This window comes from Dioscorea cayenensis, unplaced genomic scaffold (genome assembly GCF_009730915.1).
Source record: "Dioscorea cayenensis subsp. rotundata cultivar TDr96_F1 unplaced genomic scaffold, TDr96_F1_v2_PseudoChromosome.rev07_lg8_w22 25.fasta BLBR01001944.1, whole genome shotgun sequence".
Lineage (NCBI taxonomy): Eukaryota > Viridiplantae > Streptophyta > Magnoliopsida > Dioscoreales > Dioscoreaceae > Dioscorea > Dioscorea cayenensis.
In genome coordinates, this window is record NW_024088335.1 from 3,144 (window position 1) to 16,519 (window position 13,376).

General features: G+C 42.8%; 1 non-coding gene across 1 annotated transcript; it reads left to right on the forward strand.

The window, feature by feature from the left end:
- Positions 1-9,485: 9,485 nt before the first annotated feature.
- On the forward strand, positions 9,486-9,592 carry LOC120257207. Its single transcript, XR_005535573.1, has one exon. It is a non-coding gene; the product is annotated as a small nucleolar RNA R71 (small nucleolar RNA).
- Positions 9,593-13,376: the final 3,784 nt, after the last annotated feature.

Here is a 13,376-nt window from a genome sequence, read left to right on the forward strand (position 1 = left end):
AAAGTAACTACTATAGTACTTTTGCTACAATGATTTTCTACAGTAAACTACTATAGTACTTCACTAAAATACTCCTGAATCTACACTTTTCATTGAGGCCACATGAATCGGCACACATCCATGCTGTAGATCACGTTGCGTCTTCAATAAAATCACATTTGACAAAGATCTTGCTAGTATTGCACAAGTCGGAACACATGAGTGTGACTGCCTTTGTGCCCCTCCAATTTGTATGTTCGCTTGAGAACAATGGAGGTTAGCACACACTAACATGTCTTTGAGCACAACTTATGTCTTCAAGTTTGTTCACTCGAAGATTTTATCAACAATATTCATCCACGAACTACTTTTGGTTCCTTTCTTCCACTATTGTCTCCACAACCCAACATGCACAAAAGAACACAAATACACATGCATAAGCGATAAAACCTGAGAAAAGTAATCCTCAATGTAAGAAAAGAATACTTCGTATTACTATCACACAAGAACTTATCAAAGATGCAACGCAATCTACCGCATGGATATGTGCCCATTCATGTGGCCACGATGAAAAGTGTGGATTCAGGAGTATTTTGGCAAAGTACTGTAGCATTTAATGTAACAAATCAATGTAGCAAAATCACTGTAGCATTTAATATTCACAACTCGCAGGAAATCAACTTCTAGAAATTCACAACGGCGTGTGGAAATTCCACACGCACGTGTGGATGCCCGATTTTAGGACCTATAAATACCGCGATTTAAGATCCTTTCCCAATCTTTTTCTCATCTTTTCTCCATCTTTAGAGGCACTAGCGGCTAGGGTTTGTTGAGGCTTTGGCTAGGTCTTGGGAGTGGTTCTACAGCCTTCGACATTGTGTTCCTTTGGAAAATAGTTATTGGGGGAGCTTTCGTCGGTATCGATTTGGCGAGGTGTGCCCTAGGCTTGACGAGAGAACCCTTTCAAAAGACGAGGCATCTCCACAATACCATAGATACAGAATACAAGGGGTTTTATCTATGGATAGCATGCTTTTACTTTTGATTGCATTGTTGATTGTATCTTGCTTCATGGAGAGCTAAACCCCTAGCGGGTGCTTGGACTTATAAACCCTAGTATGATTTTTATTTCTTTAACTCTTGTTTGCTTCTTTAATTTATGTCTTAATTGAGTTCCAATCTTGAATATTCATTGTATTGATTTTCGCTTAGAGTCAGACTAGGGTTGAGAATCTATCTTGTTAATCCTTGTGGAAAGGTTAAGTCAAGAGGTAGCAGAACGTCCCCTTTCCCTTTCGATATGATTTATCCTACCTCCATGTTCTAAGAGTTCTTTGCGGTCATGATAGAGTGAAGTGCTAAAAGACAAACTCTACTAGGGCTTAGTTGCGCAAGCAACAGATTAAAGCGTTGAAGTAATCCTTAGTGGTGGGGCTTAATTGTGATTAGGGGTCTTTCGCCTTGACTAAAGGGTTAGATCTATATTAGGGAATAGGGTTTATCACTAGGAGTCCCCAGATCTTCATGTAATCCCACACAGTGTGAGGCATCGAGAGTATCCCATTTCACTGGAGCATAGTATGAGGGTTAGTCACGGTTGACCTTAGGTTTGGGACTGTGTGTCTTAGGATTTTCACGACTCATTAGACATCAATTAGGAGACATAATGAGGAGTCTTGCACTTGAAATAATAGTCCTAGGGTAAGTGACACATCCGTATATGCGTGTAAAATGGAAGTGCACGGGTGTCGAAGTAATAATCCCAGATGAGTGGATATCGTATCCATAGAGAGTAGGGAATAAAGACACTTAAATTGTTTCTTAACTAATGTGGAAGATGAATAGTGATAAATATGACAAAATATGAAATAACGAAAATAAAAACAACAAGACAGAGGGCACAAGTAAAGGTGAAGGTAAGGCAATCGATAAAGATGTGAAGGTAAGGCAATCGATAAAGATGTGAAGATAAGGCAATCGATAAAGATGGGGTACCCGGATATTGATCCGCCTAGGATAAGCGTTTAAAGTGCAAGAACCCTCTATTATACTTCCGAATTGATGCAACAATGAGTCATGGAAATCCTTAATTACATGATCCCTAATTTAAGGTCAACCATGCCTAACTCTATACATGTCCTGGAAGAGAGATTGAATAACCTGTCAACCTCGCACTCGCATAGAATTACAATGAGCTCTTGGGATTCCAAGTGATAAAACCTATTCCTATGTATAGACCTAACCCTTTGGTCCAGGTGAAAGATCCCTAGCCACAATTAAGCCCTAGGTGCTAAAATCACTTCAGCACTTCAGTCCGTTGCACTCGCAACTAAGCCCCAATGGAAGGTCATTCCTTAGCCCATTCACTCTACTATGGCCGTAAAGAACTCTTGGAACATGGAGATAGGATAGATGACACTGGAGTGGAAAGGGGCTCCGCTACCTCTCGACTCATCCTCTCAATCCTCTCCAATCTAGCTTTGTCTAACTTTCATGGTGTGTCACTCACTCACAAGAGTTACCAAGAAGAACTCTCAACCCTAGTGTCACTCAAGGGGAGTATTCATACAATCAAGTCTCCATGATTGGAACTCACAATAAAAATCAATTAATTGAAAGTATAATAAAAAGTTTCAATGAAACGAATACATCATAGGGTTCACAAATACCCAAGTACCCACTAGGAGTTTAGCTCTCCATGGAGCTAGATACAATCAATGAAATCAAATGTAAAAACAAAGCATCCATAGAAAACCCCCTCGTTAGTCATGGCGATGGTCTTGTGGAGACTCCTCTACTTATCGCAAGGTTCCCTTTGTCCGGCCTAGCATACACCTCGCTGGATCGGTGCCGACGAAAGCTCTCCCACTAACCTTCTTCCAAATGGCGTGCGATGTCGGAGCTGTAGAACCTCTCAAAAGCCCTAGACAATACCTCTCCAAACCCTAGCCACCGCTCTCTCTCAAGTTGGGGAAAAGATGGAGAAAAGAATGCTGAAATCAGGACTAAAATCTGCTTTTAAATGGCTTGAATCGGGAAGCCTCACGCCCATGTGGGCGCCCCTGTGGATTTTTCACACGAGCGTGTGGAATTTCCACACACCCGTGTGGATTCTCTGTTTTCTTATTTTCTCGATCGGCTGTAAACTGTGCTACTGCAGTATTTTTACTACAGTGTTTTCTACAATACCCTGCTACGGTACCGGCCTGAAATACTCCCGAATCCATACTTTCATCGAGGTAATGCAAATGGGCACACATTTACATCGTGGATCGCCTTGCTTCTTTAATAACGAATATGTTGGTGGAGATCTTGTTCTATATGCACAAATCGAAATACTTGAATGTGACTGCTCTTTTGCCCCTCCAAATAGTTGTGCTAACTTGAGTACGAGGAGGTTGACACACATTCCTGCATCTGGAACCCGACCTATGTCTTCACGTTTGAACCTTAGCAAGATTTCCTCCAAATTAGTGCATTACGACCCACATTGGCTTCTTTCTTTCATAATCAGCCTCACAAACCTACCTGCATAAAAGTAACATAAATACACCCATATTAGCGATAAAACCCGAGAAAAGTAATGCTCAACATAAGGAAAGAATGCTTCGTATTCCTATCGCACAAGCACTTATCAAACTCCCCCACACTTAAGCTTTTGCTTATCCTCAAGAAAAAATTAAAACATTATGTGCATGGATGAAGGAAATATTAGAAGTTTTTGGCCTTAGGTTCACCAAAGCATACAAAGAGGGCATTCTACAAGTAAGGAAAATTTCCACACTAAATACAAAAAATCAATGCTCTAGCTAAAAACTTGAATAAAAAGGACAACAAACCCAAAATCGTGTAAGTATCTGAACTCACTCAAAACAACCCAAAGTATACTCCTCACTGTTCTAAGTACAAGGGACTTATTTATCTACAAAAAGTAACAAAAATTTCAAAAATGGTAGTAGCTTCACACATTCTCTAAGGTAGCCCTTTCAAAAGCGGCCGCTAAGGTGGCTTTCACACTTTCAAAGTGGTAGCTCTTTCTACCAGAGTGGTAGCTTTCACTCATCCTATGAGATAGCTCTTTCTCTCATTAGGGCATAACTAGTATCCGACTTATGAGAGTAGCTTCATACTTCATAGGTGGTAGCTCTTTCCACCCAACAAGCACAAATAAACAATAAAACTATTTTGTTCCTTCTTTTCATTTTTTCCATTTTTTTTTCAGAATTAACACAAAAAAAAAAACAACTATAACTAGTCCGTTATACATCAAACATGAGTTTCCAAAAGAGTTCAAAGAGTGAGTAGTGCAACAAGTGTTAATCGGGCAAAAATTCCTAGAAATTGAAGCAAAAACTAGAACATGAAAACATTCAATGTTAAAAAAAAAATCTCCTAAACTCTAGAATACAATCAATGCAACTAAGGTGAACCGCCATTGGCTATGTGAGCATGTATATCAATCAAAACTACTATAAAAAAGATGTGTGCACTATGAAACTCCCCCCTCCCCCCCACACTTAAGTTGTACATTATTTCCAATGTACACATGCAAGCTCATTCATAATGTAAATCAATTAAATTCAGATGTGGGAGAAGCAATCAAAACAATACTCCCCTGACACCTAGTGTTGCATTTGATGGAGCTAAGTCCTTGGGAGTGTTGTTCCAATTTGTTGTGAAGCTCACACGGCTAAGTGCCGAAACACCTTGGCCGTGCCCATGACAAAGTCTCAATTCCCATGATGACAAGACCATTTGCACGCATACACGAGGAAGCACAGTGAAGCTCAATAAAAACAAACATAACTTGAGTATATAAAAGATAAGACAATGAATACAACTCTAGATACAAAATGAAAATAAACTCAGAAGGAAAGTCCTTTCTGAGTATACAAGTCCAAAATAAAATACAGAAGTAAAAGACGAGGAAAATAAAATCAATTGTTGATGTTGTCCTCTGGCTCTGCCGCTGCTGCTGATGATGAAGAACATGGTGGGTCAATCGGTGATGGAATAGGGGATGGAAGTGCCGGAGATGCCGGGGGAGTTCACGGCCGCAGGACAAATGAAGAGCCGATGTCTCGCTCTAAGATCTGCTGTAATGTGTCGAAACGTGCCATGAACTCCATATACTGTGCCGCCTACACAGCCCTAATATCGGCAATCTCAGCTTAGGCCTCTGCTACCTTTGTCTGTATCACCCCCAAAGTGCTCACAAGTCTCTCAAAATGATCCTGGGCTTGAGATGGTGAAAACATGCGCACGGGGGGTGGGTCCTCTGTCACCGGAGGTGCCTCGGTCTCCATAGGTGCTGACTGAGGCTCGGGGGTAGGATGGAAAGCCTCAGCATCATCACCCTCCTCTTCGGCTATACTGGGACTGGTAGAACCAGAGTATAAACCCCTGTCCGAACCCTATGAACCTTATCCATCAATCTCATCATCTCCAGGCTCAGGGGCGCAGGTATAATTGTCTTCTCGGCCCCGCGAATCACGCCCAAGAGACCCATACCCAGAGCTAATCTCGTAATGTATGGACCCGAGAATCACTCCCAATCTGGCGTACTAGCCCTGATGTCGAATATACTTAGCGACGATGTTCACTAGATGGATCGGTATGCGCTGCATCATTGAATACAAGTACAGAAGCTCCTGCCATCTCAGAATGCTAGTGCTATCACCATGGTCATTCACCAACCTGCTCATGATGGCATGTCAATATCTGTATGTATTTCAGGAAAGGCACGTGGCTTTGGACATCCCCGGCTCGTACTGGCCCTGACCACACAATTCTTTGTAAGCTCTCTTCGGGGTAAAAGCTCCAAGATAATCAGTCGATAACTGAGAATACTCCTCAGTATCTATGAATGCCTCCTCATATAAGCTAAGCCAGACTGAAAACTGCGTAATGCCCATGCTCTAGTGATGTCCAAGTACTCTAAACTGAACGGCGTCGAGGCTGTCGAATCTCGAATAGGATCTTTCAAACTCGAATGACGACAAGACCTCAAGTGTAAGCTCACGGATTGCTGGCTCTCTAATTGACAACAAGTGCCTCCAACCACCCACCGACAAGAGATCCTCAACCTCATCAGCGAACTCGTCTCCCTACTGTAAATCTCTTTGTATGCTCGTGTCTAGTAATCGAGTCTGTCCGAACTGAAGCCTTAACAAACGCTTGAAACGGGCTTGATGCTCAGGTATAGTGAATCTCATACAATCAGACTCAAGAGATGACTCACGCGGCCACTTATCAGCTTGCTTCTTTGACCTGGGTACCATAATTTGTAAAATTTGAAAGATAACCGATCAAACAAGTCAATTAAGCAATACTGCAGAAATCCACACGGTCGTGTGGAATTTCTGCACGCCCGTGTGGATCCTCGGGGCGTGAAAAGGCACGGCCATGCCTCAAAATTAAAAAAATACACCGTTAAATCGCTTTTAACTTTGTTCTAAACATGCATAGTCATTCTAATTATAGAAACGAAGCATTATTGACCAGTTTCATAGATTAAAATCAAGAATTTGTGAAGAGAAGAAGTGTGAGGGTGCTCTTAAGTGAAGAGGGAGTGTGGGAATGAGAAGAAATCATGATCCTTTAAAAGGACTCGCTTCTCTTGGTATTCTGTACATCAGCACGGTCGTGTGGAAATTACCCACGCCCGTGCGTCTCGACAAGAAAGCCTCACAGGGTCAGATGCACCCCCCTGTGCGATCTCGGGAAAACACTCACTGCCTCTGAATGCTCTCACATGGGCGTACGGAAAATACCCACGCTCGTGCGCCCCACCCATAGTGGCAGCCGCACGCCCCTATGCCTGCTCTGGACATCCATGAAAAATTACTAAGTGTTCCGCATGCCCGTGCATAAATTTCGCACGCCCATGAGGAAATTCCGCACGAGCGTGGACATTCACAGGCCCAACTCACAGGGGCAAGCACACGCCCCTGTGTCTTCTCAGGATGGAGAGAGCTCCTCTGCAGAGATTCTCACGAGCGTGCAGAAATTACACACGCCCGTACGATTTTCACAAGGTCACCCACAGGGTCGAGTCCACGTCCCTGTGTGTTTTCGGGATAATCTGCCAATCTTTGTAGGAATTCACAAGCTCGTGCAGAAATTACCCACGGGCATGCGAGAATCGGATGGTCATTCACAGGGGCGAGTCCACGCCCCCGTGCCTTCTCTGGATGAGCTCGCAATGCAAATTCATGGGAGTGCGAAAATTCTACATGCCTGTGTGTTTTCTCTGGATGCCTTAGAAAATTCTGCAGGCTCTATAGAAAATTTCTGAACATGTTTACACACTCAGAGCCTGCCTACTATTTAAATTTTACTAGTGAAAAACATGAGAAATAGCTCACATGACCTAACTTCCCCAAATCCACGTGAAAACACACGATGACAATTCAAAACCCACAATAAAATCACAACACAAGTATATAGAAATCAAGACACCAACACTCAACACTTTATTCATGCACACACTAGACTACTAAACTACGAAAATAGTAAACACTTGGGTTGCCTCCTAAGAAGCACTTGTTTAATGTCACTTTGCTTGACGTACCTTGTCTTACCTCACAGGGGTTCATAGATGAAAGTTGCCCTCTTACCTATAGCTTGGGAGCACGATGAGCAAAATCTCTTGAGAGTAGAGGGTGAATTATTGGGCTTGGGACCGCCTAACAATGGTTCATCCAACTTCTTCGGTTCACACACGTCTCCAACAGCCTTGGAGCATTTTCGATGGCGTCTCCTAGCCCTTTTCATCTTTCGGAGCACCTTCTTTAAGATCCCCGGGGTAGATGGTACTTCTTCCCTCGAACCAAGCATCCTTACTTCTTCATTATCCTCCTCTTGGTCGAACAGACCCTCATATGGGTATGGATTGAACATTTCCTGCATGTATTCATCAACAATCTCATCAGTAGTTTCTAGAAAATATAAAGTATCATCAAAATCAAGAGAATGCCGCATGGCTTCAGCAAGGTGGTATGTGAACTTGTTATCTCCAACTTTCAAAGTTAGTTTTCCGCCGTCCATGTCAATCAATGCCGTAGAAGTCCGCAAGAACGGCCTCCTAGGTATCAAGGGTACATCCGCATCCTCATCGACGTCTAGCACCATAAAGTCTACAGGAAATATATACTTGTCCACCTTGACAAGCACATCTTCGATGATACCACTCAGATGTGTCACCATTTGGTCCGCCAATCGCAAAGTCATCCGAGTGGGTCTAGGCTCGCCCAATCCTAACTTTTGAAAGAAGGTGTATGGCATGACGTTGATACTGGCCCCTGAGCCCACCAATGCCATTTCTTCACCTAGATTGCCAATATTACACGGAATGATGAAGCTTCCCGGGTCTTTCTTCTTGTTCGGCATGTTCTTTTGCAAAACCGCCGAGCAAGATGCATCTAAAATCATTGAAGCCCTCTCCTCTAACTTCCTCTTGTTGGTCAACAAGTCTTTCAAGAATTTTGCATACTTAGTCATTTAGTCAATTGCCTCAACAAAAGGAATATTGATGTGGAGTTGTTTGAACAAACTCAGGAACATCTTGTACTATTCATCCCATTGGTTATTCTTCAATCTAGAGGGATAAAGGATTCTTGGCTTCAAAGGTGGGGGTGCCACCTCCTTCTCTTTGTTTGCTCCCTTCTCAACCTCTATAACCTCGGGTGCTGTTCATTGGGCTTCTCAATCGGAAGCTTATCCTCAACCTCACGACCACTTCTCAAAGTGATCGCCTTCACATGCTCTCTAGGGTTGGTCTCGGTGTTACTCGGCATGCTTCCTTGTGGCCTTTCCGATAAGGACTTCGCAATCTGGCCTACTTGATTTTCAAGATTATGCAAAGAGGCGGTGTGGTTGCAAGTGTAGCCTCAACTGATTGGAACCTTGTATCAGATGATTGCACAAACCTAGTTAAGGCCTTCTCCAAATCATTCATTCGGGTCTCCAAACCTGAAACTCGGTTCTCCATGTTTGGGGCTTGTTGGTGGAAACCCGGTGGCCCTATGGCCTATTGTGGACCTTGGTTGCTCCATGAGAAATTGGGATGACTCTTCCAACCTGGATTATAGTTATTGCTGTATGGGTTTCCTTGATTCCTCATGCCATTACCCACAAAATCGACATTCACAATTGAAGATGCATCACCAATAGAGATCGGGCAATCGGAGGGAGCATGTCCTCCAACACACCCGGTGCAAATAGTCATGGCCGCCACTCTATTCGAAGTTAGGAGATCTAACTTCTTACTCAATGGTTCCACTTGAGCTACCAATGAGTTTACTGCATTTATCTCATGGAGGCCAGCCACCTTTTTCTTCTCCATGGCATTCCATTGGTTGCTGTTTAACCCCATTTCTTCAATGAATTGACGAGCCTCATCGGGGGTCTTGCTACCTAAGGTACCTCCTGCTGGCACATCCAAGAATTGCCTTGTACTCGGATTCAGACTGTTGTAAAAGGTCTGAACAATCATCCACTCCAAGAATCCGTGTTGCGGGCATTTTCTCAGGAGCTCCTTGAACCTTTCCCATGTCTCAAATAGAGACTCCAATTCCAACTGTACAAAGGACGAGATCTCATTCCTAAGCTTGCAGATTTTCCGGGAGGAAAATATCGGGCAAGAAAAGCTTCTACCATCTCCTCCCATGTGGTAATCGAGGCTCTAGGTAATGAGTGTAGCCATTGCTTCGTTCTCCCCTTTAAGGAAAATAGGAAGGCTCTCAGCTTGATGGCATCATCCGTCACCCCGCTTATCTTCAACATATCACGCACCTTGAGAAAGTTCTCTATATGACTGTTTGGATCCTTATCGGCCAAACCATTGAACTGTGTGGATTGCTTCAACATGTAGATGAATGCCGGCTTCAGCTCGAAGTTCTGAGCTGTAATCGGGGGACGCACAATGCTGGATTGTGTCCCCAACACTGAAGGTCTAGCATAATCGGATAATGTCCGCTGTTGCTTATTTTGTTTTGCCATGTTTTCAGACTCTTCCACTCCCAAATCAGCTAGATTAGATTTTTCTTGCACAGATTCTTTCCCTTTTCTTCACAGTGTACGTTCAAGCTCGTGATCTCCTCCAATCAGTATTGAGGGGTTTCCTCGGGTCATAACCTGGAGCTACACCTGAAAAGAAAGAAAAAGAAATCAGAACGATGATAGAATAAGAAAATATGAAATAGAATGAATAAATGAATAGCTAAGAAAGCAAAGTGCAAAGTATCTCTAAACGCCTACTCCCCGGCAACGGTGCCAAAACTTGACATGTCCGTATATGCGTGTAAACCGCAAGTGCACGGGTGTTGAAGTAATAATCCCAGATAAGTGGGTATCATATCCACATAGAGTAGGGAATAAAGACACTTAAGTTGTTTCTTAACTAATGTGAAAGATAAATAGTGGTAAGTGTGACAAAATATGAAATAATGAAAATAAAAACAATAAGATAGAGGGCACAAGTAAAGGAGAAGGTAAGGCAATTGATAAAGATGGGGTACCCGGATATTGATCCGCCTAGGAAAATCATTTCAAGTGCAAGAACCCTCTATTATACTTCCTAATTGATGCAACAATGAGACATGGAAATCCTTAATTACATGATCCCTAATCTATGGTCAACCATGCCTAACACTATACATGTCCCGGAGGAGAGATTGAATAACCTCTCAACCTCGCACTCACATAGAATTGCAATGAGCTCTAGGGATTCCAAGAGATAAACCCTATTCCTATGTATAGACCTAACCCTTTGGTAAAGGTGAAAGATCCCTAGTCATAATTAAGCCCAATGTGCTAAAATCACTTCAGCGCTTGACTCCGTTGCACTTGCAACTAAGCCCTAGCGGAAGGTCATCCCTTAGCCTATTCACTCTACTATGGTCACAAAGAACTTTTCGAATGTGGAGGTAGGATAGATCACACCGGAGGGGAAAGAGGACGCTCCGCTACCTCTCGACTCACCCTCTTAACCCTCTCTAATATAGCTTTGTCTAACTCTCATGGTGTGTCACTCACTCACAAGAGTTACGAAGAAGAAGTCTTAACCCTAGTCTCACTCTAGGGGAGTATTCATATAATCAAGTCTCCAAGATTGGAACTCACAATAAACATCAATTAATTAAAAGCATAATAAAGAGGTTCAATGAAACGAATACATCCTAGGGTTCACAAATACCAAAGTACTCACTAGGGGTTTAGCTCTCTGTGGAGCTAGATACAATCAATGAAATCAAATGTAAAAATAAAGCATCTATAGAAAACCCCCTTGTTAGTCATGGCGATGGTCTTGTGGAGAGTCCTCTACTCGTCGCAACGGTCCATTTGTCCGGCCTAGGATACACCTCGCCAGATCGGTGCCGACAAAAGCTCTCCCACTAATCTTCTTCCAAATGGCGCGCGATGTCAGACCATAGAACCTCTCCAAAACCCTAGCCAATACCTCACCAAACCCTAGCCGCTACCCTCTCTCAAGTTGTGAAAAAGATGGAGAAAAAAATGCTGAATCGAGGCTGAAATCGGCTTTTAAAGGGCTGGAATCGCGAATCCACACGCCCATGTGGGCGCCCCTATAGATTTTTCTCACGGGCGTGTGGAATTTCCACATGCCTGTGTGGATTCTCTGTTTTCCTGTTTTCTCGGCCGGCTGTAAACAGTGCTACTGTAGTATTTTTGCTACATTGTTTTCTACAATACCCTGCTACAGTACCGTCCTAAAATACTCCCAAATCTATACTTTCATCGAGGTAACTCAAACGGGCACACATTTACGTCGTGGATCACCTTTCTTCTTTAATAACGAATATGTTAGTGGAGATCTTGTTCTATATTCATAAGTCGGAATGCTTGAATGTGACTGTCATTGTGCCCCTCCAAATAGTTATGCTAACTCGAGTACGAGGAGGTTGACACACATTCCTGCATCTGAAACCCGACCTATGTCTTCGCGTTTGAACCTTAGCAAGTTATCCTCCAAATTAGTGCATTACGACCCACATTGGCTTCTTTCTCTTATAATCGACCTCACAACCCTACCTGCATGAAAGTAACATAAATATACCTATATTACCGTTAAAACCCGATAAAAGTAATGTTCAACATAAGGAAAGAACGTTTCGCATTCCTATCACACAAGCACTTATCAGTGAGCAATGTTCGGGTGCCCCATTTTTTAAAGATTTCCTCTCCTTATCTCAATTACATATCTTTCTTCTTTTCTTTATTTTCACTTGCATCGATATTGTTCACACCACTCTTGAATAATTATCACTATAGTTAAATAGAAATACTTGTGTTTTTGGGCACCATTCGTTGTGGATATGACTACCCACTCATTAGGGTACTTTATTACTTTGACAACCCATGCACTTATAGTACACACACGTAAGGGGTGTGTCAAAGGCCTATACTGTAGCAGGTTACTGTAGTAAGGTTAATGTAGAGTGGCTTTGGTAAGGTTTTTGGATTGGTTCTACGGCCTTTGATAGCGCGTTCCTTTGGAAGAGAGTTATTAGGGGAGCTTTCATCGGCTCCAATCCGGCGTGGTGTGCCCTAGGCTTGACAAGGGATCCTTTGAAGAGGACGAGACTACTCCACAAGACCATTGATATGAATACCAGGGGGTTTTACTTATGGATTGCATGTTTCACTATCGATTTCATTATTAATTGTATCTTGCTCCATGGAGAGGTAAACCCTAGAGGGTACTAAGACTTGTAAACCCTAGGATGTTATTGTTTCATTGACCTTTTATTATGTTTCTTTAATTGATGTCTTTAATTGAGTTCCAATCTTGAATGCTTGTTGAATGATTTCTCCCTTAGAGTGACACTAAGGTTGAGAGTCTACATTGGTAATCCTTGTGAGTGAGTGACACACCATGAGGGTTAGACAAAGCAAGATTGGAGAGGATTGAGAGGGTGAGTCGAGAGGTAGCAGAACATCCCCTTTCCTCTTTGGTGTGATTTATCCTACCTCCGTGTTCCAAGGATTCTTTGCAGCCACAATAGAGTGACGTGCTAAGAGAGGAACTCCGCTGGGCTTAGTTGCGTAAGCAACAGAGTGAAGCATTGAAATAATCCTTAATGCTGGGGCATAATTGTGACTAGGGGTCTTTTGCTTGGACCAAAGAATTAGACCTATATTAGAGAATAGGGTTTATCACTTGGAATCCCTAGAGCTTCTTGCAACTGTACACAGTGTGAGGTGTTGAGACTGACTGATTTCTCCGCTGGGCTATAGTGTAGAGTTAGTCACGGTTGACCTTAGGTTTCGGACCGTGTATTTTAGGATTTCCATGACTCATTAAGCATCAGTCAGGAGCTTAATAGTTGGTCTTACACTTGAAGTAATAGTCCTAGGGGGAGCAATGTCTGGGT